The following is a 27725-nucleotide window of genomic DNA, read 5'->3' on the forward strand; positions in this document are numbered from 1 at the left end:
ACGATTTAATTGACCTAGAATCAGGAAGAAAGGTCGGACCAACGTCAAAACCAAACCGTCTTATTACGCTAGAGCTTGTATGCGGTAACTTCTGATGCTCATTTTGAGTTTACTGATATCAGGAACCGCATTATCGTTCTTCATGAGCTTCTTAAAGGTCAGAAAAGGTCACGGACCTAAAATGACACAGGTCAGCACTTTGCTTTTAAGAACATGCTGCATAGCGCAATCATTGACGCTTGTTCAAATGCAATAATCAAAGCAGCCTTGTATGGTCGCCATGAACTTGGGAGGATCACACAATGTCACGGACCTTAAACGATCACCAGTGAGGTTCTGCTTAGAATATGTATTTAGGTTCGCAGTGGTTGCATGAGAAAGTTTGGGGGCACTTTGGACACCAATCTGGAGTTTGACATTGGTTGTCTTCATTAGACCCAAAGGTCATGACCTGGAAACCTCAAATTTTGACACAAGTGAGCTTACGTACAGATCAAAACACCATGTGAATTTGGTGTCTCAAGTTTTCTTATTTTTAAGAGCTTGGCGGTTCAAGCTGACTCACCTCACCCCACCCGAGCGAAGGGTATTAAACTGGCCACAGGGGCACGTGTTAATGCAAAGGCACCTTGTTTCTCTCGAGAATTTTATTCTTCTTTTCATTCGATTTGAGTGAGGAGACCGACTGAAGCTGAAATCACGCAATTAGTAACCCGATGTTATTGGGTAAAGGTAGGATTTATATGATGCCAACAATTAGAAATTTTCAGACAACTTGATTCTTTGGACACTTCTTCGACAGTAAGCAGCAACGGGTTAGACTTGTGCCAAGTCTAACCCGCGGATTTTGGATTAGACTTAGCGTAAGATCTTTTAGACAATGGCACCTCTGCTCAAGGCCAAGAGTGCTATGATCAACAAAATGATTTGTGTCTGTCGTAAGTCATCACGTTTTGTGGCATCAACGGTCACCAGCAAGTCTTGGTCAATTTTCATGCGCTGAGTGCATGTTGCAAATACTAACCAAGTTTCGTGCTATATAATTCATGAATTTGAGAAGTGGTGCATGTTTTCACGGAAGAAAGGCCTGTAATCAAGAAAGCAAAGAATAGCGCCACACCCGTGTATGTGAGCGTAATAAAGCCGAAAACACTGACAAATATGCGGGAACAACACGAAAAAGGGCCAGCAACTACAAAAAATACAATCGCCAGAGCTTTTTCAGAACAATCCACCGATGCCTTTTCCTAAGCACTATCTTCCTTAGGAAGCGGCAGGGACAGGGGTCGCATCGACCGCTTATCAATCCGCGTTATGAAGAGCAATGAATCAGGGCGAGCGTTAAACTTCCATGAATATTTGAGGGTGAGCCCTGCCGTACACTGACAACTAAGCACGCCCGGCAGGATGCTCACTGGCCAGTGTCATGAGCCAGACCGCGCCAGAGCGGCGCCTGAAGGAACGGCAAGTCACGCCGAACCGACTGCCGCAGCGTGCTTCTTGATTCTGCTGATTCCACCCCGTTCCGATTTCGCTGCGGGCTGATTCCTGATCCGTCCGTCTCGATTTCTGATCCTGCTTCGGCTCGATTGTCATGTCTTCCTTCAGCCCGATTGTCATGTCTTGCTTCAGCCCGGTTGTCATGTCCGGCTTCCAATACCTCGCCACGACTCTGTGGCTTGTCTGCGCAGGTAACCGGAGACCGAGACCAGCCCGCGTGCTCACATCGCGAGCCAGCTCGTCCCGCACCCTTCTTGAGCACAATCGCTCCGACATAGCATTCAGATAGGAGAACGTTGCCACTATACAGTTGTCGGAAGCTTCTGAATGCCCTGGATCTGCAGGATGGGTAGGATCTCCACCTTCCCGATGGCGTAACAATAACGTTCCGACTACTGAAAAAGAAATAGCAAATAGTTTTGGCACACCGTTTTGGGATATTCCTGCGGGTCCGGCGGATCTCTGGCTCAGTCGGTTATTTGAATTTCAGATTTGGCAGCAGATGTACAAACGTTGTGTGCTCGTCAAACTCCCAAAGTCCAAAGTCAAAGCCCGGTCTATGGCCACGGCACTTCCCGACGCCTTCGCCGAAAGGTGCGACGACCTGCGGCCTCACCTTGACTCTCAACTGGACGGCATCCTCGGGGGACGAGCCGATCAAACAGAGCCGAGCTTCACCACCGAGTCAACAGTCCGCCGCCAAGCGGCTCCCACTCGGCGACTGGCAGCTATGGGCCCCGCCGCCTCCCTCGCCGGGCTTCACTTTCATTTCGCCGCCGTTCAGTGTGACTGGGCCCGACTGCAGAGGTGCCAGCGCCCGATGCTTGGGAGAAAGCCGCCGACAGAGATCGCTGAATCAGGGGTGCTCTGCGCAGTTTTCACGCGCGTGCAGCCACGGTCGTTCGGGGCACCTCCAGTTTCGAGAAATGATTTCCGCATGGGATTTGCTACGGTTCGTAGCAGGCGGAGTGCACGAGCTTTGACAGCCCAGTGATCGGCTCGTGACAGAGTTAATTTCCGGGCAAGCTAGATTCGGGCGAGAGAGAAATGAAGGCATTGGGCGCTTAATCAGACGAAGTGGCCGCAGACGATGTTTATTGTTGGCGTCACGGTCTGCGGTTCTCGGGTGCGCCGAACTTCCCGATCAGTGTTTTCTCCGTGCCGCGTGGTGAACGGCGTGATTTATGAATGTGATTTGGTTACGGCTGATCGTGAATGTCTTACTGCATCTTACACACCAAACTTGTCCATTGTTCATTGTGTCGATCGATGTAAACGGTTGGTAGAAGACGTGTGCCTAGCAACAGAAAGTAATCATGGGTTCAAGTATTAAGGTCTTCGATGAAGGACGCACTTCTAAAATTCGTTCCCAGATGTCCCAAGATTAATGATCCAGTTTTAAACTTCGACAAGATATTTACGTTTTAATAGGTGAAGCAGCTTTCGGGATCATGTCTGATTAAGTAAGGGACTCCGTGTCCCAAAATGCTATAGTATGGATTGATACACTGGCATTGTAGTAGTATATTCGCGTCATGCATGCGGTTAGTTTATGTTTCGTTGATGCAAGTCACGAATGTGAAGCTTGTTCTCAGCTGAAGCTAAAACTCTAAAGGTAGCGTGGCTTGCGTGATAGCCCACCGACTTGCCCGCATTTGGGTGACCACGGCGGTCTTGATGCTGAGAGAACAACTTACACCACATGACAAATGAGCTTGGCTTCACTCAGGGTATCACTTAAAATGACGTGATGCAAAATACATTATGACTTTGGCATTGCTGACGAGAGCGTGAATCCGTTAATTGACGAGGTGAAAATGTGAGCATTAAATCTGTTTCAACAATTATCATGCCACTTGTTGTAGTGTAGCCGGCAAGATGTGCAGGATTCGGCACGGCGTAACCAGTTAATGCGACCAAGTAAGTTAATTATTTGCTTCAGTTAAACGAATGGAAGAGTCAGTTGTGTTCAATTCCACGCTGTCTGCCAGACATTTCGCGGAAATGTCATCAGCGCATTGCTCAGGAATACCCAATACCGAATGACTATGAAGATGAATCATGCCGGGTAATACTCAAACTTGCATCTCTGCGTTCAGGTACCTTATGTTGCTCTGTCACTTTCTAGGTTACGTTTACTGCCAATTTTTTATTGTAATAGTTGGCTCAAGAGCTATTTCCAAGGATCAAGAGCATGGCATGTCGAAATTATGCCGAAGGGCAGAAGACGTCATTACAAGGGGTTGTCTTTCTCTTGCGGTCTCTGTCTCCTAAGACAGCATGCTGACTACTTATCCCTGTCCAGTTCCTTCTTCCGCTATAGTCACTAATCGGCTATAGCCGTGGGTGATGCATAAAGCTTACACACTCCTCTTACCCCGTCTGTAACGCGAACTGTTTTCCGGTATTCGTGGGCGGCGGACATCTACCATTGGTGTGGACAGCTAATTTCTCTTTGGGTAGCGCTTTAGGTTTCTAACTAAACTGAGTTTTGCTAAAAAGCCTGACTTTCCCAGACAATGAGCGGCTACCCTTCCTCCTAACAGAGTTACCAGAACTGCCAGAGCGGCCCATCGGGTAACTAGTGGTGACGGCAGCCTGCGACACACATCAAGGGTAAACACGCGCTCTTGTTTGTTCAGTTCACGATGGTTGTGTTCTTGCCTTCCATCGGTTCACGCTCCGTCTCCTGTTCAGGATTCATGTCGCCACATATCAGTGTCGTCAGCTTTTCTGCTATATCCCATAACCATACCAGTGTTGCACAAGGTGCCTTCTTTGGATAATATGGAACATGCTTCTCGTACGGGCGCTCGATGTGGCGCTGCGAGCCTGCGCTGACACATGGTCATTGTCACAGTCCCTGGTGTCCACCGTGGGCTCCTCTGCACTGTCACTGTCCCTGGTGTCCACCGTGGGCTCCTCTGCACTGTCACTGTCCCTGGTGTCCACCGTGGGCTCCTCTGCACTGTCACTGTCCCTGGTGTCCACCGTGGGCTCTTCTGCACTGTCACTGTCCCTGGTGTCCACCTTGGGCTCCTCTGCACTGTCACTGTCCCTGGTGTCCACCGTGGGCTCCTCTGCACTGTCACTGTCCCTGATGTCCACCGTGGGCTCCTCTGCACTGTCACTGTCCCTGATGTCCACCGTGGGCTCCTCTGCACTGTCACTGTCCCTGATGTCCACCGTGGGCTCCTCTGCACTGTCACTGTCCCTGGTGTCCACCGTGGGCTCCTCTGCATTGTCACTGTCCCTGATGTCCATCGTGGGCTCCTCTGCACTGTCACTGTCCCTGGTGTCCACCTTGGGCTCCTCTGCACTGCCACTGTCCCTGGTGTCCACCGTGGGCTCCTCTGCACTGTCACAGTCCCTGGTGTCCACCGTGGGCTCCTCTGCACTGTCACTGCCCCTGGTGTCTATCGTGGGCTCCTCTGCACTGTCGCTGTTCTTGGTGTCCACCGTGGGCTCCTCTGCACTGTCACTGTCCCTGGTGTCCACCTTGGGCTCATCTGCACTGTCACAGTCCCTGACGTCCACCGTGGGCTCCTCTGCACTGTCACTGTCCCTGGTGTCCACCGTGGGCTCCTCTGCACTGTCGCTGTTCTTGGTGTCCACCGTGGGCTCCTCTGCACTGTCACTGTCCCTGGTGTCCACCTTGGGCTCATCTGCACTGTCACAGTCCCTGATGTCCACCGTGGGCTCCTCTGCACTGTCACAGTCCCTGGTGTCCACCGTGGGCTCCTCTGCACTGTCACTGCCCCTGGTGTCTATCGTGGGATCCTCTACACTGTCGCTGTCCTTGGTGTCCACCGTGGGCTCCTCTGCACTGTCACTGTCCCTGGTGTCCACCGTGGGCTCCTCTGCACTGTCGCTGTCCCTGGTGTCCACCGTGGGCTCCATTGCACTGTCGCTGTCCTTGGTGTCCACCGTGGGCTCCTCTGCACTGTTCTACCTGGATATCTACCTTGTGAAAAGATCGCAATTGAGCGCGACGTTGAGCGCGGGCGGGTGAAAGCTCATGAGGATTTTTGACGGCGATGTGTCAAATGAGAACTATGTAATGCATCGAACGCACCATATACAATATTGTAGCCACTACGCGGCGTGTTGTATTCTGCACCAAGTGTTGTCTTCCACCACACGACGGTCGTACAACGCACCACGCGGCGTACCACGGACGCGCAGTCCCATGCACATACCACGGACGTGCAGTCCCATGCGCGATGAAAGGCGACGTATTCCACCGGACAGAAGAATGCCGCGAAACCTGTCGTACTGTGCAGAGATGCGAACGACAGCGAGCATTATAAGACGTGCGTTGGACATACCACGACGTGTGGCGCACGTCATGACACGTGCCATGCGTGCATCATAAGGCTAGCCGTTCCGAACACCAAAACACGTGGCGAGCACTATGAGATGTGTCGTAACTCCATGAGATGGCACGACGAGGAGAATGCTAGTCTACGACGAATGTAGTGTATGAACCGACACGCGCCATTCTGTGCGCATTCACATCTCAGACAAGATTCGCCATCGCGAAACGTGTCGTATCGTATACAATGAGACTTGCGACAAACGGTGCGGTACAGCGTAAATAAGTGTTGTACCGTGGACCGTGGAGCGTGCGGTACTGCGCTCCATGGCCGCGCCTGGGGGCGTGGCGCGCTGTGCAGCGCGGTGCTTGCTGTGGACGGCGAGAGGCCGGCCGTCCCAGCGCCCGTCGACTGCGGCGATAACCGCGGCCGCCGGGCGGAACCGTCACCCGAACCACACACACGGCGCGCGCGGCGGACCGTGACCGGCCGGCTGTGACGTCACTGGCTCTCGGCGGCGACGGCACGGGGTGCAGGCCCGGGAAAGCGCGGCGGGACGTGCCAACGAACGTCTGTGATCAATCCGTGGCCTGTTCGGCGCGGTGTACTGCGAAGCACACTCGGAGCTTGTCCAGCACGGTAGCGGTGCCGCAGACAGCAAAGTGATTAGTCTCCCTGTTCTCAGATGTCACGCGTGATGAGTCTGTCACATGACTGATCGCAAAATGGGGTGACGCGCAGCCAAGTCCACCAGTCGCTCGTCATCGGCGCTGGGAGCTAAACAAAGCGCGACGGCAGCGAAGCCTTGTGTGAGAGCAGCGCGATGCCGTTGCCGAGAAAACATGCATTGCCAGCAACACTGCGGGAAGCGTCCGCGCCGCAACCGGACGCGTTCGTGGATCCGAGTCGTGCCAGGATCGGACTCGGACTCGTGGCCGTTTGGGACTCAACTCAATTCAACTGATTAGCACTCGCACAGGAGTCGAACGAGGAGGTGGACTCGCCAGTCTGGGGATATTGTGCGCTCGGACACAGACTCACCGCATCAGTAGTTTGAATTCAGACTCATTTTGTGTTCTGGACATTTGACACTCGGGATGAAGTGAGATATTCTTTTAAGTTTAGGTAGTATTCATATGTTTATTTTAAGCGCGCAACATACGTGAAAGACAATTTGATATACAGCTCCCAGTAGGAGAAATGGTCCAGTCTAGTGGTCTTCAGGGTGTGCTCCAGCGCATATTGAGAAGTGGTCCAGTCTCGTGTTTGTCAAGGTGTGCTCCAGCGCGTATTGAGAGGTGGTCCAGTCTAGTGTTTGTCAAGATGTGTTCCAGCGCATGTTGAGAAGTGGTCCAGTCTAGCGTTTGTCAAGGTGTGCTCCAGCCCGTATTGAGAGGTGGCCCAGTCTAGTGTTTGTCAAGGTGTGTTCCAGCGCGTATTGAGAAGTGGTCCAGTCTATTGTTTGTCAAGGTGTGCTCCAGCGAGTATTGAGAGGTGGCCCAGTCTATCGTTTGTTAAGGTGTGCTGCAACACGCTAGGTGTGCTCCAGTGCGTCCAGTCTAGTGTTCACCAGGGTGTGCTCCAGCGCGTATTGAAAGATGGCAGGCTGAGTGAGTCAGGTCCGCATGCTTTGGTTTTACGTGCCTCTTATTGGATAAATACGTGGATTAAGCTGAAAACTTTAGACCACGTTGTGTGTATCACCGCCAATGACGTTTCATAAAGGTACAGCTTATGGCTACAACATGATACCTATTCTCATAGATGCTGCATCAGTGCTATCATTAGATTAACTAATCCCAAGGCTTCACCAATGTTTTTTAGATGTGCCCGAAAGGTGAGACCCTCCCCTCAAAGACGAGCGCTAAGGACGAACGCTGCAGGTTAGTCGGGTCGTATCAACTGTATATGCAAAGACTGCGGCGTAAAGAGGGCAGGCCAGGGAGTCCGATCATTATCAATCAAATTGACACGCAATAGCTACGAGCGGCCCAGGACGATTGCTTACTGATGCATGAATTGCTCACTAGGCTTCATGTCTAATACAATGGTCAGAAATGAGTGGAAAACGGCGGCAGGCGAAAAGGGCTGTGCACGTGTAATAACAGCAGAAGAATTGGAGCAGGGCCTACTTCAAAAAGTCATGGGAGCTACGAATCTGTTGCCGAGCCCACACAACGCCCAAGCCCCCAAAACCCACCGCACTTGGGTGAGAAACGGGACAGGAGTATTACTTCGCTGCCATGAAAAGAGACCTCAGAGGATGACGATCGGATTGGGGGGATGGGTATCCTGTGAACTACAGCACTGTAAGGGGTGCGGAATAGCTGTCAACATAGACCACTGTACCAAGGGAATTATTTGATATGTGTATCGTTAAAGATACTAAGCAAACGGTGAGCACGGACACCGAGAATCACTGGAAAGTGGTTCATCACATGTCGGTCGCCCTTTCATGCATTACAGGGCGCTCGGCCGCATGCACAGAGTGTCCAGGAGGCGCACCTTCTGTGATTCGGTGGCAAGAGGGCATATCCGGGGAATTCTTCCGACCTGAACCCCGCCAACGTCTGTAAGACCTCTTGAAGACCTGCCTCAGGGCAGCTGGCCCTTGAAGAGCATTTCGGGGCTGGAGGCAGTGCCGCAGAGGGAGCCGGCGAGCGTATCGTCCTCCATGCTCTGGAAGTTAGCGGATGCAATCCGTATCAAGATTGCCATGTGTCTGGAATTGAATGGGAAACGCGGTGGTATGTGAGCAGAGATGTCAGATGAACCGAAAGTGTTCTACAGTTAGTGGAAGGGTAGCAAATAACTTGTGAACACCCTGCAGGTTTATCCTGTGATGACCATGTGACATGTTGTGATAATCACACCCCGCGTCAACAGCTGCCGCTGGCTGTGTGCTATGAAAACCTCTTACGAATGTTGACTTCTGCCTTGGCAGATTTCGTCGTTAACTATTAGCGTCCAGCTGGACAGTTGCGGCTCAGATCAAATCCAGGTCCGAAATGTTAGGGATTTAACTTGGACTCAATCCGCAAGAACTCTTATCACGTTACTCAACCCTGTCGCAGTTGTCGAGGGCTCCGTTTTCCTTACCAGCCTTGGCCCGCTACAAACGCGAGCTCTGAGAATCTGTGCAGGTGGTGTTTGTAAAGCCCCCGGCGACGGAGACGTTTCCTGGCCACCGGCAGGCATACGGTTGGCAGGGAATGTAGCCAGAGAAAGGCTACACGAGGCCAGCCAAACCACACGCCGGGCTGGTCAGCCGGTGCAACGACTGGACCACAGGGAACCAGGCATCATATCGCTCGCAGCCAGGTTCTCCGCACCGATTCAGTTCGACTCGCCGTTCGACGACGCTTCTCGCCTGGGAACGCGGACGGTGTGGTACCGGTACGGACGCCATTGTCTCGCGCGGGCCTGAGAACGTGGACGGTGTGGTACCGGTACGGACGCCATTGTCTCGGCATGGCACCGGTACGGACGTCACTGTCTCGGCATGGCACCGGCACGGACATCATTGTCTCGGCATGGCACCGGTACGGACGTCATTGTCTCGGTATGGTACCGGTACGGACGTTATTGTCTCGGTATGGTACCGGTACGGACGGCATTGTCTCGCGCGGAAACGCTGTGAGTGGACGACGACGGTCCCACAATATTAGCTGGTCGCGAGGAGGAGCACTCACCGTGACGCAAATGACGTCATCAGTGCGCTGGTCGCTGCCAATGACGTCATCTACCAACACGCTACTACGGCTAACAAGGACTGCGCTTCGCAATGCCAGGATTAACCCAGTCCGCGTGCAGTTGGGCTCCGACCATAGCCATAGCTCTGACCATAGCCCTCCGCGGAGAGGGTTTCCAAACTTGTGGTCACTCTTTGCCCGTGCACCCAAACACATGTCGAACCGTTTACCCGCTGTAGGTAGGCTCTAAGCATCCGTTGATAGCATGATATCCTGTATTGTTATACCAGTTCGATAGATACATTCAGATCCAGGATTAGGTGGATTGCATACTATGAAATCCAATATATTGCCATTCGCGTTTCACAACTTGTGTGCCTGCGACTTCCGTGCATTTCCGACTTACAAGCGAATGTGTTACAAATGCGAATGCAAACGTGTGCGAATGTGTTACATATAGTCCACACTCAACTGCCCGCTATCTATGTTCTTAAACAGGGATTTAAAACTACTTTGATACAAATTCTTTAGTGTCTCAAGGTGGACAACTTGGTGTTGTTGCTTGGTTAATGAAAAGTTCTCGTAGGCTTAGAGGCACAAACGTTGCCCACAAAAAGGGAGGATCATTGAAATTGTTCAGGAAATTGAGCGCTTACTCTCTCCTTGACACCATAGGGCATGCAGTTAAGTAAGCATCAATGGAAACAGCACCATTTAATCAAAAGCTCCAGCACTGCTTGCGAGCGATAAGGGAAGAACAATTTTCATTTTCCACCACTTATGCACAACATTTCAAGATGCCGCTTGCATCAGCGAAATCCAATTTTTGTCCAATACTGCAATGTTTACAAAAGGGTTGGTACCGACACAGCTTTGCATTTCATTTGTGCATTCAGCCAAGGAAAGCCTGGGCTTCACACGCATTGCAATAAGTGAGATGTCGTAGGTTCCTCCAAGTCGATGTGAAAAGTTAGTCTAAGAATATAAATTTGGGTAAAAGTATCAGTTTGGTTCGGAAGATAAGCGTTCGGATGTGCCCTTAACCTTCATCATGTCTTCATGTCTTACGTTTGTGTCTCACCTGTACATTCCGTCTTAACTGACCAAGGAAATCCGGGTGGAGCGATCATGAGAAGTGAGGAGCTAACTGGTACCACGAAGGCAAACCTCTCCTTATCAATGACAAGTGGGGATATTACAAACGGATGGTGAGCACGAAGCGATATGGATCATATTAGTCTCGACCGGGGGATGACAAGCTGATGTCGAGTATTATCGTCTCAGTCTCAGTCTCAGTCTCAGTCAGACCACACAAAGGCTGCCTTTTTAACAGCCGACATTGAGTGATTCTCTTTTGCCGAACGCCATAGGCATGCAAAATGGGGTACCAAAGTGATACGCAGCTTCTTTTGGACTTGATGACTTAATTATGTGCAAATGACGACCAATATTTATATCAAGTATTTGGCTGTGATTCACGCTCCCTTTTCTGGAATGCATTTATTTGTAATGCAGCAGTTTTTGCCCCTAATGGCTTTAAACAAAAAGGTATGATAACTGGACGTGAAGCTGATTCTACATTAGACAAGTTCGAGGGGGCTATAACTGTAAAAAGTGCATGTTTATCCGAAGCTATCTGCACTGGGCTTCTTCTTTCTGCTATTTTTCCGTTCACGTCGTCACGTCACGTATTTCATTGAAATGCGGCCTTGCGTTATGTTTCCATTCACGACGAATAAACAAAGCAACTAACAGTGGTACGCGTACTCATCTTTTCCAGGGGGTGCACGTTTGTTGGCCAAGCATGATGTGTGCAGGAGTAAAGGGGAGTTGTCACAGAAGTGTGGAGAAGGAGAGGTCACAGGAGTATGGAGAAGGACTGATCACAAGAGTATGGAGAAGGAGTGGTCACAAGATTACGAATAAGTGGCCACAGGGGTATGGAGAAGTGGTCACAGGGGTATGGAGAAGCGGTCACAGGAGTATGGGAGAAGGGGTGGTCACAAGATTATGAATAAGTGGCCACAGGGGTATGGAGAAGCGGTCACAGGGGTATGGAGAAGGAGTGGTCACAGGGGTATGGAGAAGGAGTGGTCACAAGATTATGAATAAGTGGCCACAGGGGTATGGAGAAGCGGTCACAGGGGTATGGAGAAGCGGTCACAGGGGTATGGGAGGAGTGGTCACAAGATTATGAATAAGTGGCCACAGGGGTATGGAGAAGCGGTCACAGGGGAATGGAGAAGCGGTCACAGGGTATGGAGAAGCGGTCACAGGGGTATGGAGAAGCGGTCACAGGGGTATGGGAGAAGGCGTGGTCACAGGGGTATGGAGAAGGAGTGGTCACAAGATTATGAATAAGTGGCCACAGGGGTATGGAGAAGCGGTCACAGGGGTATGGAGAAGCGGTCACAGGGGTATGGGAGAAGGAGTGGTCACGAGATTATGAATAAGTGGCCACAGGGGTATGGAGAAGCGGTCACAGGGGAATGGAGAAGCGGTCACAGGGGTATGGAGAAGCGGTCACAGGGTAGGGAGAAGCGGTCACAGGGGTATGGAGAAGCGGTCACAGGGGTATGGAGAAGCGGTCACAGGGGTATGGAGAAGCGGTCACAGGGGTAATGGAGAAGCGGTCACAGGGGTAATGGAGAAGCGGTCACAGGGGAATGGAGAAGCGGTCACAGGGGAATGGAGACGCGGTCACAGGATGGAGAAGCGGTCACAGGGGTATGGAGAAGCGGTCACAGGGTATGGGAGAAGGAGTGGTCACAGGAATACACCCGGTGAGGTGTAGGATATATATATATATATATATATATATATATATATATATATATATATATATATGTATATATATTGGATGCTCGGTGTACGACAACATTTACATGGAATATCAACGTGCGTCGTGCATTGCCGTCGCGCAGTGTACGCTGGGCATACCATCATTACCGTCGCGCGGTGTACGCTGGGCATACCATCATTACCGCCGCGCAGTGTACGCTGGGCATACCATCATTACCGTCGCGCAGTAGACGCTGGGCATACCATCATTACCGTCGCGCAGTAGACGCTGGGCATATCATCATTACCGTCGCGCTGTAGACACTGGGCATATCATCCTTACCGTCGCGCAGTAGACGCTGGGCATATCATCACTGCGCACAGGCATTTGTTTACCCGCGTTCTCTTAGCGTCAGCAAAGTAAGAGCCGCGCCCTGCCATATTTACAGTCACAGTTGAACTGAAATAGTTGTTTGATGATATGACATGTTTGGCATGGTTTTTCTAGTGCTAACCTTCCAGCATAACTAAACATTTGTCTAGGTAAATTGTTGTACGTTTCCTATTGTGTAAGTGTTGTACGCCTCCTATACATATTCGCTCAGGTAAGAATCAAACTTATAATTCACATTTTTTAAAGCATGCTGGTGCCATCATGAAGCAATGCAGCTCATCAGTCATTGGGTCATCATATACCTAACATAATAGCAGCACAATTGTAGGATAACAGCTACGTTCATGCGGCTTTTATGATCGTAGACAATTATTTAATACTTGAACTTCCTGAGAAGGAAAAAAGCTGGTCGCACGGCCCGTGATGGCAGTGGTGCTCGTACCCGTATTTTGTGAAGGCACTGCACACCGATCTTTCACGGAATCACCCAACCTTTTGTTCCCAACCCACAGATTCACCCGTGTTTAGAAAGTTGGCATCGGTTTACCTGGCTTATGTTTTGAGGCAGGCCGTGGGCTCACTTGGCTCATGTTTTGAGGGAGGCCGCGGGCTCATTTGGCTCATGCTTTGAGGGAGTCGGTGGGTTCACCTGGCTCATGTTTTGAGAGAGGCCGCTGGATTACCTGGCTCATGTTTTGATGCATGCCGTGGGTTCACTTGGCCTATGCTTTGAGGGGGCCGTGGGTTCACCTGGCTCATGTTTTGATGGAGGCCGTGTGTCTATCTAGCTCAAACATGTTTCTAGTTCTGCCGACTCGTGCACGTGACGTGTAAAAGCGACGAGCGACGGGGCCTGCTCGGGTTGCCGACGGGGCGTACAGAGAGAAAGGACCAGGGCGGCAAGTTTGCACACCAGACTGACCCGAGGGTGCAGCGGTGCACACAAGCCTGGTCTGCGGGTGCAGCGGCGCGGCGCGGCGAGCCGGGCGTCACCATCTCCATCGTCAGACCTCTTACATAAGCGCCAAACTTCCTCATTTACGACAGTACCTTCCCTTGAAAATGCCGACCCGCGATGTTAGCAGTGATAAAGCCACTGATGCTTCGCATGGAATAGGGCAGTGGCAGCGGCGCCACATCAGCTGATCCCGGCCTGTGCTGTGCTGTGACGCGAATGACGGCATTTGTGCGCCGCCCGCGAGGGAGCGCCGGCTGCGACGCTTTTTGACGCGGTAGCGCACTCCGCGGTCCGTACGTGTGCCGTGCTCATGAGTACATGCCTTTTCAAACGTGTTTGACGTGCTGTGTATTGACGTGGTGCGGCGGCCCCGTGCCGGCGCGCTATCAACGGGCCCGTTCCCACATGAAGTTCATGAATAATCAAAATATGGCGCACTACGCGCCAGCGTTTGAATCGATTTGCACCTGCTCACACCCCTTGGCATGGTCGACTTCGTACAAGCATTGATTTATGCTTATGTATTCACATCACAGGATTTCCACATAGGCAGTCACCTAAGTGAATCTGGTTCAGCTGGTAACGTTTATGGGAGCTCCGTGTTTCTAACGCATGTATTTGTGCATTTATAAGCCGTAAGCTTGTTGTACACCGTGAGCTTCAAGATTAGAGCGTCTCTCTTCTTCAGATGAAGTTTCGTGGCTTTCTCGTCGTGCCATGGTGTGTTGCAATAGGTCTTAAGAAACTTGGACTGCGAGGATTTATTTCAATTTGGGCCAACACGCAATCAATCAGTGGCAAGCAGTCTGGCACACTTTCATGTTGAAAAGAGATATGAGAAGAATTAATCAGTAGCCTCTCTGTGGAAAGCATCGGTACATAAAATGGGTTGGCCTGTACTTGAATGCTCAGTACACTTGTTAATGGTTTTAACAGGATCCCCTGAAGTTGATCTGGGAGCCCGTCGTGACGTCATCGCAGATAGTGACAGAGAGGCCGTTTTTAGGCAGATTGGGAAGGTACAGACGGCTGAAACGCCTTCAGCAGTGGGGAAAGCTATTTCTTATCGTACGCTTGACGTGTCTTGAAGCTCAGTACCTTAACGTTACCTTGAATTGCAAGTCATTTTACGCGGGTGTTGCAACGCTAACCTGGATGGTGCCACTGGTACAATACCTGGTGTATAGATGGCGCTATTGCTGTTCATAGGCTTATAATGCTCGCTCAGTTTTCTTAGATGCTTGCCCTTTGCTTCCCGAAGCGTTCTGAGCGTTTTCTTGGCATGATTGATGCTTTAAATCTCTTACGATTTTCGACATTTTGAACCCACCGTCGACATTAGGTGAGTAGGTGGGTGTAAGAATAACTCCACCCTAAAGAATGAGGAATGTGCCCGTTTACGAGGCCCAGGCCATATGACTTACATAACATATGGCCATTGACTTACATACAACATATGGTATGACTTACATTACATATGGCCATACATAACAGACTTCAACCGCGAGCCAACTAATGACTATTTCGGTGCATATGCTGCAATTCACCGGATGTAACGCATATGTGGAATAAGAATACTATGCGGATATACAAAAACATACCTGGTATTGAGATCTTTACAAAATGCCAGAGGCAACGCAAGCAGCAATAATACTTAAAAGTTCGTATCAGTGGACAACCAAAGCGCCATGCTGTTCTTATCGAGACACACAGAGCTGCCCAGGAGCCTTTGCGTTCGGGCCAGCTGATAGAGGCACGATACAGTAGAGAAGGCGCCACGCCGGCCTACAATGCAGCAGTACCACACGTCCCAGAAACGTGCTCACTAGCTCCAGGAAGCGTGCCAGGACGTGGAACACGATCAAGTCCCCCCCCCCCCTCCAAGCAGCGGAGCACTTAGGGAGTGGTTCGGTTGGCCCGAAGCTGCCACCGCCGGTCAAATGGGTGCACATTAATTACTCAGTGGCGGCGCTTCTTTTAGGGCACTTTGGACACCACCAAACCAAATTTTAGAGCCCACTGCATCATCTTTTCAAAGCACTTCATTATTTCAGATGTTGATCAAAGGTCGTCTTCTATAACACATTTTCAGTTAATGTAAGATCCTGTACTCTCACGGGTCTACAATCACCGCTGCAATTGTCAAAATATTCGCTGAGTTTTTTCATGATAGCATGCGTATCCTTAATGATGGTTCAATAGCACTTGAGTTTGCTTTATCTCATTAGAAGCGTGGTCTGGTGGCACACGATATTTTCGATGCTACGGCTCGCCTGGCATAGCCCAAGGCGAATTTTGTGACGCCTGTCACACTAGCAGCTGCTTTGTATCAAACTGTACATCGATATTCAGTACTCTTACGGTCTTAATGAAAAAAGTGGTGGGGCTTATGATATTGGGCCTACGTATTTCAAACGTTCAGCAACTTCCCCTATATATATATATATATATATATATATATATATATATATATATATATATATATATTGTGTGTGTGTGTGTGTGTGTGTGTGTGTGTGTGTGTGTGTGTGTGTGTGTGTGTGTGTGTGTGTGTGTGTGTGTGTGTGTGTGTGTGTGTGTGTGTGTGTGTGTGTGTGTGTGTGTGTGTGTGTGTGTGTGTGTGTGTGTGTGTGTGTGTGTGTGTGTGTGTGTGTGTGTGTGTGTGTGTGTGTGTGTGTGTGTGTGTGTGTGTGGTGTGTGTGTGTGTGTGTGTGTGTGTGTGTGTGTGTGTGTGTGTGTGTGTGTGTGTGTGTGTGTGTGTGTGTGTGTGTGTGTGTGTGTGTGTGTGTATCGAATCACTAGTTCTTCTTATTTTGGCCTTACCCGCGGTCACCCAGCAAACACTACTGACAGGGATTCAGCATTCGAGCCTTTGCAAAGGACCATTCGGAACGCCCGCTAAGGCAGTCAGATGGCTGATTGATAATGAGTACCTCGCTAGCCTCTATCTGTGCTCATGAAAATCCCCTCTACATTTTCTGGGAAGGTTACATGCTTCTGCACCGCACCCCGAGAATGACGCAACTTCAGACCGGACGCTGAGCCTGTTGATAGTGTAACCAAGAGCAGACTGACGCAACTGCTGACCTTATAGCGTTTGCCAGCGCGTGACTTCAATCCAGCCAGCCTCCTTTACACTCTCCTCAGCCTGTGGAAATTTGACCTCGACGTAGAAGCGGATGAATTGCTGTTCACGTAGGAATTCGTGGTAGCAGCAAAAGCCTGGAAAAGGTTAATGTGCACATACGGATGAGACACGAACTGTCTTTGAAGCAAGGCGTCGGGGTTTCCAGCGACCGAACTGTGCGCAGGACGGCACGCTTCACTCTGAACTGTGCGCAGGACGGCACGCTTCACTCTGAACTGTGCACAGGACGGTACACTTCACTCTGAACTGTGCGCAGGACGGCACGCTTTACTCCGAACTGTGCGCAGGACGGCACGCTTCACTCCGAACTGTGCGCGGGACGGCACGATTCGCTCCGAACCGGTTCGTCACTCCAAGAAGACCGGTGATAAAGAGGGCGGATCAGGTCAGTTCCACAACACACAGGGCGCGGCGCCACGAATAATGACAAACCGGCTAAAGGTGACATTATTTGACGGGGCTACGTCACGTTACGTCGAATGCAGCGCCTTCTTGCGTAGCATACACAGGAAAGCCTCTGTGCCCGGTGCTTTTGACATCATTGTGAGCTGGAAGCTCTCATGCTGAAAATAAATGATGTACCATAAACCAGGAAGTATTTGTCAAACCACGACATCAAACAAGCATTTCTTCTATTGGATAGTTCGACATGTTGGAGAGGTTTTGATGGTTGCAAGTCAACAAAGTTAAGCAAATGCAAAAGCGTCTTAAAAAAACGTTCGGCAATTGCACAAGAGAAACTGTTTCGAACTTGTACAACGAACAACTTACTGGCGGGTAGCAGTGTTCATCATAACAATCAGAAAACTTTTTCTAAACGTTCGTAACCTGAACAACCTGGCTCAAACTACGTTCGTGAAACCAAATGATAGCACAACAAAACGTAGTGCTCGTGACCAGTTTGATAAACACTTCGAAGATGGACGCCTAAGGAAAGCACCACATCACTAGTGGGATACATCACTGCTATACTAATATAACAATACATCACAAGCACATCACTAGTGGGATGCATGGAAGACCAACACGCGGCAGTGACACTTAGTAATGCACACATGATGCTTACAACAGACATTTTATCAAAAGCATGAAAAAATGTGGATCCCAGGACATCGGAATAGACTCTCAACTGTTCGTACGAGGGTAAACATGATCGCGTTTTCGGATTCGGTTTTGGCAACGTTGCTTAGTTCACACACGTTTAGAAATGTGCATCTAGCCGAAGTGATGAGCCATGGCTCCCGCTGGTCAGTTTGTTTTGATCATTTTATCTAATCATTGAAAGCTTCCAGTTTAGCCGCATGTGTTCCGGGCAGCCGCAGGCACAGTCACGCGCATTGGGTGTTATGAAGTGACGGTCGCGACTGAGGACGTGAGGGTCGTGACGTGAGGACGTGAGGGTGATTGGCTAACATGTTCGTGATGTTCGGGAGATATTCGTGATGCTTGGTATTTGTAAGTCCCATGCGCTCCCGGCGAAGGGTCTTCCGGATAAGCCTGCTGTGTTTTTACGGTCCTCAGCGTAGAACCGTGAATCAGGAGTGCGAATGCTCAAATCATTGAGTGTTTTGGAATTTTTAATATCAGTCTTGGTCCACAGTGGCCACACTCTTTGCGTTAGTTTTCTTTTGCTTTCAAGGGCGTTTTTTTTTTGCCGATGACTGCGCACAGGTTTGAAACGTCCAGTTTTGTTTTTTTCTGCAGTAAAACCAAAAGATGTTTGAGAATCATTTAACCAGAGTCAGAGCCAGAGTAGGAGTCGGAGCCGGAGCCAGAGCCAGAGTCGGAGTCGGAGTCGGAGTCGGAGTCGGAGTTGGAGAGAGAGAGAGAGAGAGAGAGAGAGAGAGAGAGAGAGAGAGAGAGAGAGAGAGAGAGAGAGAGAGAGAGAGAGAGAGAGAGAGAGAGAGAGAGAGAGAGAGAGAGAGAGAGAGAGAGAGAGAGAGAGAGAGAGAGAGAGAGAGAGAGAGAGAGAGAGAGAGAGAGAGAGAGAGAGAGAGAGAGAGAGAGAGAGAGAGAGAGAGAGAGAGACAGACAGACAGACAGACAGACAGACAGACAGACAGACAGACAGACACTAGACACGCTCTTTAGGTACGCCTGGGGTAAATCGTCGTTGTCATAGCTCTATTTCAGCTCTATTTCAGCTCTATTTCAGCTGTATTGTCACGATGCATTTCAATGGGCGCGCCATTAACAGAAGTACTCAAAAACCGTGGTCCCTGGCTTGACACATGACCTCCTCAGTGATGTGCAGGTCAAAAAATTGCCGTCTATCAGTGTAATGCGCCTTACGCGTCACCACTTTAGCCAGCTCAGCTTTTCACCCGGTGATATCTTGATGCGGTGCGCCCCATCCCCCTCCCTATGAATAAACGGTGGAAAATACGCCAACGGATAGCTGGTCAAAGCCGACGTCAACGCCAACGGATAGCTGGTCAAAGCCGACGCCACCGCCAACGGATGGCTGGTCAAAGCAGTCACTGAGCCTCATGAGTTGATGTCGCAACTCAGTTACTTTCGTCATGGCATTTCCGGTCTATCAGCCCTCCGTTTGCAGAATCACGCAGAGCGCGATGTAGTTCCTTTGTGGTCGACATGAGACGGCTTTCGCGCCTTTTACTTACGCTTGGTGCCAACAAAAATAGTTACTGTTCCTGAGACCTCTACAAAAATTGCGGAAAGTTGCTTATTGGGATGGGCTTTGGTGATGGTTACTGCGTGGTGTGCATGACTCGTTGGAGCCCGTGGTAACCACTGGTGTGTGACTCGCTGGAGTTCGTGGTAACCACTGGTGTGCATGACTTTGGAGGTCGTGGTAACCATTGGTATCCCTGACTCTTTGGAGCCCGCGGTAACCACTGGTGTGCATGACTCGTCGGCCTGCGGAAACCACTGGTGTGCAGGACTTTGGACGTCATAGTAACCATTGGTGTCCATGACTCGTTGGAGCCCGTGGTAACCACTGGTGTGCACGACTCGGTGGAGCCCGCGGTAACCACTGGTGTGTATGACTCGTTGGAGCCCGTGGTAACCACTGGTGTGCAGTTGGCCGCTGAGCCAGGCTGTACGCAGACCGGACAATGCAAACGTCGTTCACGCTGTGTATTTTTCCAAATACATAAGCAATGGCATAAAAGCACGTTCAGCCGCAGGCATCGGACAAAAGCCCCGCTTCGCATCGGCGGCCTCAGACGTGAGAATCAGGCTGGGGAGCATTGGCGTTAGAGGCAAACCAGTCTGGATCGTGAAAGGGGCCGGCTGCATTTGCTGTGGCGAGTGCTGGTGTCGACTAGCTGTCCCGGGAGGCACACCTTGCCTGGTCTTAACAGCCGGACGCCACTCACGAATGAATAACGCAGAAGAGAGAAGAGAAGTTGGAAGCGGCGATCAGGCGAGCTTGTAGACCAATCAAACGCGGACATTGGTGACCGGACAATAACGAGCACATGAGCAAGCTTCAGTCGTCGACCACAGACTGGTGAAGCATTACCTCCAGCCAAATGATCTCGCGCCAAGTGCAGGGCTGCGGGTGACAATAGCAGGTGCGTTCAGTCCTGGTGTGCGGTGCTCCCAATGACACCGCTCACGTTCGCGGCGGTGCCGAGAGCTGGCGCGCTGTCTAGACCTCCCGAGTGCTGCACGTCTTGTGGAGCGCGGCGAAGTCGGCCACGTGCGCCTGCGTGCCTTCCTGCACCTGGCCGGTCACTGGGTGGATGCAGTAGCAGGACGAGCCGAGGCACTGGGTGTGGTGGTAGTCGCCCTTGGCGTCACACCGGACCGTGACCCCCAGCTGTCCAGCCTCGCCGATCTCGTGCTCCTCCCGGGCGCAGCGGCAGGCCATGTCGGCCGCCTCCCACTTGTTCTTGGTGTATTTCTCCTGGCTTGACGAGAGCAGCTGCTCGCCCTGCGGACTGACGCAGTAGCACTGCGATCCGGAGCATTGCTTGGGGGAGAAGCGGCCCAGCCGGTCGCAGGTGGGGTACTGACCTCCCAGCGGCAGCTGACCGCCGTTCTCTTCGCTGATGGCGTCCAGCTCCTTCACCTTGTCCCAGCAGGGCTGGTTGGCGCCCAGCAGAGGCCGCGTGGAGCTGGCAGCGGCAGCCAGCAGCGGCAGACAGGCCAACAGGAACGTGCGCATCTCGAGGCCCGGAACAGTGGCGGAATGGCTTCTGACGGACCCACGCAGCCGGGCCCGGCTTTATAGGGCGTCTGTGTTGGCCCAGCAAACACGGCCGCCGGCCGGGCTGCCCGGCGCCGGCCAACTTCTGCGTAGTGACGGCTCCAGACGGCGCAAAACCGACCGCCCACAATGGACACAATGCTGCCCCGGTTGCGGCACAATGGCGCTCTCGCCAGGAAACGTCTTGGCACCTGTTTAGCAATGGGCTGCGTGGTGCTGCTAACATGGGAAGAGCACTCCGTCATCGACAGATATCGGCCGGTTCGGCTATGCCCGTCTGTCCCGCTTAGTGGCAGCCTTTGTTCAGGACCTGTTTGACCAGCACAGAGTCGGCGGAGTGACCGAATAACTCCGAGTCGTAGATACGGAATTGAAAATGCGACTACGCGCTGCGCGCTAGAGTCCGTCAATTGGAATCTGTGGTAGCGGTCTTGAGCGACATGAGACATATATTAATGATGCGATTAAACGTAAAATATGAATTCCTAATCTCCTGGTCTATTTTTTGATCGGATATATTTGTGGGATCAGCGTCCACCGTCGCCAATAGTCTCATGTGTCAATATCAATGTCGGTGACAATTTCAGTGAATGGATGTAGCTGTTGGCTCGCTCACGGTCAGGGCGGTCACGTGACACGTCCGTCCCTCCTGGCGACCGGGTCGGCTGGTACCCGCTATTTCTCAAAATGGTCTGAAAGCTACCAGAAATTTAACCCTTGTTCCCGTGCGGTCTAAAACCCTCTGAGAGCCGCGCGGGGGCACACCGCTGCTGCAGTATGGAAGGGCGCGAAATCCACTTCCTTGGTTAGTCATGTATGTCTCGACGCTTCGCTCAGTCAAAGATGCAGTGTGGACGGACGCGCAAACCACTCCCTTGGTTAGTCACGTGTGCCTCGACGCTTCGCTCAATCAAACAGTCGAATCCATTCCGACTGCTCCGGCGGGCCCAATGCCAGACACGATGCTCCATGTCTTTCTCATTGGTCACTGGTCGATGTCACGTCGGATACCGTGAAAGACGGGCAGGGACGCCAGTCAGAAGGCACGTTATCGTAGCCTGGCATCACGGCAAACGCGGCGGACAGGGCTCTTTGACAGCATTTTCTGTTCTGCTTCTTCCAATCAATCGCCGTCGCCCGTTTGTTTCTAGCCTGATCTCCGCGGTCCGCTGTCGTCCGTTTGTTTCTAGCCTGATCTCCGCGGTCCGCTGTCGTCCGTTTGTTTCTAACCTGATCTCCGCGGTCCGTTGTCGTCCGTTAGTTTCTAGCCTGATCCTCGCGGTCCGCTGTCGTCCGTTTGTTTCTAGCCTGATCTCCGCGGTCCGCCGTCGACCACCGTTGACCTTCGGGATTCTCCTGCATGACTTGCCCCTTCGACCTGGCTTCAATTTTACTGGCAACAGTGTTTAACGGGCGACTGGCGCACACAAATCGCTCGTGCTGTCACATCAAACGGCACCGCGTGACCTTATCTGGCTAGTTCTAAGTGTTCGCCTGAAATTATAGCTATTCGCATTTAGTTAAGCACATAATGCAACTTCTGCAAAGGAGGAGCTCCGTCACCCATTTGCCACAATGTACTCAGGGACTGGGCCCAATCCCTTTAACTTATCCGAGACATCTCACACACTACTCCGTGGGTGCTGTGGGCTCCTGTCACTACATCACTCATTCCCTGCTGCTTGCCGGCGGCCAATGACAGCACTTCAATACAGACGCCAGTCACGAATCCCAGCGAAAAAAACTGTCCCACGAATCGCAGCGAGCCGGGTCTGCGGGGAGCCAGGTCCGCGTGGCTGCTGCTTTCTGACGCCTCGAGCAGCTGCTGCCGCCAGACAGTCACGCCTCGAGCAGCTGCTGCCGCCAGACAGTCACGCCTCGAGTAGCTGCTACGCCAGACAGTCACGCCTCGAGCAGCTGCTGCTGCCAGACAGTCACGCCTCGAGCAGCTGCTACCACCAGACAGTCACGCCTCGAGCAGCTGCTGCCGCCAGACAGTCACGCCTTGAGTAGCTGCTGCTGCCCGAAAGTCACGCCTTAAGCAGCTGCTACCGCCAGACAGTCACGCCTCGGCAGCTGCTGCTGCCAGACAATCACGCCTCGAGTAGCTGCTGCTGCCCGAAAGTCACGCCTCGAGCAGCTGCTACCGCCAGACGGTCACGCCTCGAGCAGCTGCTGCCGCCAGACAGTCACGCCTCGAGTAACTGCTGCTGCCCGACAGTCACGCCTCGAGCAGCTGCTGCCGCCAAACAGTCACGCCTCAGACAGCGACGATGCGACACGTGGGCACTGTTGCCATGCCAACACCCACCAACAGTGAGCCCCTGGGTGGGTCTTATGCGTCTGTGCCGTGTGTGTCTGCTGTCCACACTGATCTACACCGTGTGCCATGTGTGTCTGCTGTCCACACTGATATACACCCTGTGCACGCATAGGCATGCCATGCATTATGCATACTGCAATCGGCAACGGCTCTGGCGCCTGGAGACAAGGCTCACGCCTCACTAGCATCCGACGGCGAGTCTTGGCAGGATCGGCAGCGCCAGCCTTTGGGCCTCTGGGGCACGGACACGGCAGGTGCGGACATTGGAGCGCGCTTCCCACCGAAGCAACATTGGGGAGGCCTAATCTATGGGGTTGGATCATGGGGGGAAATTCAGCTGTGGGTTACCTAGGCTTGGTGACCCAGTCGTGACCCGGCGTGACCCAACCATGAACCGTTGTGACCCAACCGTGATCCGGCGGGACCCGGCGGGACCCAGTCGTGATCCAGCCGTGACCGGGCGTGACCAGGCGTCCTGCCGGAGCGGACGGATCGGGTGATCGACCCGACTGGGGCAGCGCACATGATGGCGGGGCGACCCTCCCCCCCCCCCCCCCCCCCATCAGTGCAGTGCAGTGAAAGCGTAGCTCAGGGGGTGTCGCAGTCGCATGGACGCCGCGCACGCCACATTAACAGCACAGTTGCACGCGATGAGTGCGGTGCACGGCACGCGTCAGGACAGCGGCCACAGGACTAAACGAGGGTTACCCAGTCGCAGTTTCCGCGACACTGGATGTTTGGAAACGTCCGTGAGGTCAGCCTGCGAGGCAACCTGGCTCATCATCCGTGCGATGCCCGCCGGCGGCACTGAGGGAACGGGACCAGGGGCCATCGGGCCGTTCCGCCCGGCCTCGGCGCTGCGCTAGTGCCTGATGTTATTGTTACTGCCGCTCAGGAAAGCGGAGCCGGACGGCCCTCGAGCAGTGCCCTGTGGAATAGCCGACTATGATGGGCGTAAAGTGACCCTCCATGAGGAATCATTCTCGCTCCCTTTTCCCCTATTTCACGTGAATGTTAATCCCACCTGATCTTGCCTGACCACACATACTAACGCATGTTTTCCTTTCAGAAGTTCACAAGATGTCATCCAAGTCTAAGCTCACTTGAAGCCACTAGACATAAACGAGGTTCCAAAGAACCTGGACACTTATGGACACATCCTGCCTCACCTAAATCTGAATGATGGGTTAATCATCATGTTTGAGTAACCAATTCAGCATTCAAGCCGGACCCTATGTAAGCTTCCTGTCTATCGCTCCAAGCTAGATCCGAACAACAAAGGCGGATCATTGCGGAATGTTTTGTGATAACTGTTAACAACAAATGTGAGCAGTTGAGATGTACCTAGCTGGAAAGAGACCCAGAGTTGGCCAATGCTATCCTGCATGTACGATCACAGCACACCAACAATGCCTTACCATGTCCGCCATGGGATTATGGTAGTACAACGATAAACAAGACACCTGAACAAAACTTACGCTACGCAAAAGTGGCTAACGGGCTGCATACAAGCCGCGGACCATACTGCTTAGTCCTGAACGGCCGCGTAGGCATGCACAGAGCAAGGCCTTTAGACACACTAGAGTCCGAAATTCCCAGCGATTTCAGCCGCTTACAGTCATCGATCTTGGAGTTGAATCTCGATTTTGCCTTTTTTGTGAAAGGGGGGGGGGGGGGGTGGCTGGAGCGTAACTCAATAATGATGCACATAGCACATTTCAACTTCGATACCTCACCAACTTAAATCGTCCTGCGTTTGAGACAGAATTGGTGCAGCTCATGCACAAGCATTTGCAAGCGAAATTCTGCATTTCAAAACACTGCTCTAAATTGCAAGCTAACTTTATGCTAGTTTCGGTAGCCCCGGTTTCTGGTCCAGATATACTAGTTTTGGTAGCCCCAGTTTCTGGTCCAGATATACTAGTTTTGGTAGCCCCGGTTTCTGGTCCAGATATACTAGTTTTGGTAGCCCCGGTTTCTAGTCCAGATATACTAGTCGCATCTATGGTAGTAACAATGCGCTGGGAACTATAGAAAAGTGCTGCAAAAAAATGCGTAGGTGGCGATTTTTTGTTATAAGACAGAAGTATGAGCCTTATTTCTCGGAGAGAGCCAGGAGAATAGAGATATATTAAAATATATAACCAGCAAAGCAAAGCCTGGTACGAGCACCTTTAATGTGGGAGTGAGAAATTCAAGAGATTGCCTTTTAAATGAAAGCTAAAAGCTGAACATCACCATTTGAGCACTTCTTTTCATATATTTTAGTCAAATAAGCTGATTGCAGAACTTGACCAAAACACTATGAGTCTTTGTAGTCATTTAATCGCTTTTGTTTTTTTCTTTCGTCTGATACAAGTGTTCTAAGACCTTACTCTTCCCCTTTTGATTATCTCTAAAAATGTTGTATATGGCTTAAGATGTTAATCAATATTTGTGTAAAATGCTCCAACAGTTAGCTTGCACATATTTCATTCATAAATGCAATTCATTCACCAGCCACCCAAACATGTTTCAATGCACCCGAGAGTGAAGGATTCATAGGAAATGAAAGAGACATTTTTGAGTACGGAACTAATTTTTTACATTATTTTGGCCCTGCTGAATCCCAGTTTGCCGTTTTTTGGTTCATGGCGGGGCTCAATAACGATGAATATAAGCCATTGTAGTTGCACTACCTCATCACGTTACATTTTCCTAGCGTACAAGGCTTTGGGATAGACATGGCGTAGCTAAGACGTAAGTATCTGGTAGAGAAACTTTGCCCTTCGAAACTGCATTAGCGTGCAGACCTCCGCTTACTTATGCTGCATTTTAATTTTATAGGCTGGCGGGCATGACAGATATTGATATGCTGTGAGTGGGATGGATGACCCTGCCTGTCAGCAAACATGCGGAAGATGCTTACTTTGTGCGGGGGAGCAGAAAGAAGCGTGCCTTTCAAAAAAAACAGTCAGTTTTTCCTGTGCACCAACTAATTGCTAATCTTGCCTGCTTGCAATACATGTCTTGTAACCAGATTTAGAAGTTTTTTTGTTTCAATTCATCAAGTTTTGTTCATGAGACAAATCATAGTGCCACAGGACAAGCAATTTAACTATTTATAGCGTGCTTTTGATTAATTGCCTTGACTTTGTTGAAATGGTCTCCATGTCTACTTTAACAAGATGTTGTCAATAGTTGTCATGGTTTGCTGACTAGCAAATAACCGTACTGTAGATATGCACCGTATGTTTCAGCACAGAAAGGCTCTAAGTTGCATAGCAATTACAATATGAGGCAGATGTTGGTTTTTAGCAAATAGACCATCACATTTAAAACGTAAAGCCACAGGCGTGTCTTTTGTGTTTGATTTGGTGATGTGTTAATGTGCAGGAGGCCAAGGCTTTTTGTTTTGAATGCTTTATGCTTGTTGAACTACTTGTTGTTGCGATTGCCGTTGAATTCATTTGCTTTGTTTTGTGTTAAATAACTTGTGGAAAGTAAGTGCAAAGTGCAACAACAAAGCACTGATGCTGCATGGTTCTTATATTGATCACACTGCTATGAAATTACTACTCTTTTATGTATCATTTTTCACTGTAATGATCTGAGATGTTAAAAAAGGCAGAAAGGGTCTTGTCATGTTTAGGACATAACGTCCATGCCAACTTTTAATGCTTGTCTTTGTTTACTGGACCGTATATTACTGACTCAAAAGTTCCAACTGTTGTGAATTGAATTTCCACCCCTGAACGGTCATTTTGCGATGAAACTTTTCACTCCCACCCCAGTTCAAAGCCATTCTATCTCAATGTAAATGCGTCATACTCTGATTACGTCATCGTACCTTTCACAACCATGATTGAGAGACAACTGACGGCCGTTATGTCTGCAAATCATGCTCATGAATGCCGGATATGAGCTCCTCGACAATTATAGTTTTCTTGGCTTTGAGCGACGCGTGGCTTATGGAATGACAGGATTTTAATGGCGCAAGTATAACGTCATAAATGCCAAGGTAACTTCTGATAGTCTTCTGATAACTCTGATAATCTAAAGCTAACTTCTCTAATCTTCTAATCTCGCTGATATACCTTTTCCCATTGTTTTCGGGCGTGATGCTCAGATTCTAAAGGGGCTTGGGTTTTAACAAGGGCAGGGTTGTGAACAGCACCGAAAGGTCCCCAAGATATCTACTTTAGTTCAGAACCCCACATAAATGTGGAACACTCCCTTTGAGACCTAGGCCCCTCTAGTTTCCGAGCCATCCACCCGCAAAATGGGGAAAGGTATATCGGGGATAGTATTTCAAAGTCACAGCATTTCAAAAGAAGTATTTCAAACAACTCCGGAATTTCTCAAAAGGGAGGTCGCCGTATACGAGTGCCCTAAAATTGGCTTCACGTGGGTGGAGGAGTGTTGTCACTTGAAACGGAAGCGAAAATTGAGAT

The sequence above is a fragment of the Pollicipes pollicipes genome, unplaced genomic scaffold (assembly GCF_011947565.3).
Source record: "Pollicipes pollicipes isolate AB1234 unplaced genomic scaffold, Ppol_2.1 Scaffold_1600;HRSCAF=1878_pilon_pilon_pilon, whole genome shotgun sequence".
Taxonomy (NCBI): Eukaryota; Metazoa; Arthropoda; class Thecostraca; order Pollicipedomorpha; family Pollicipedidae; genus Pollicipes; species Pollicipes pollicipes.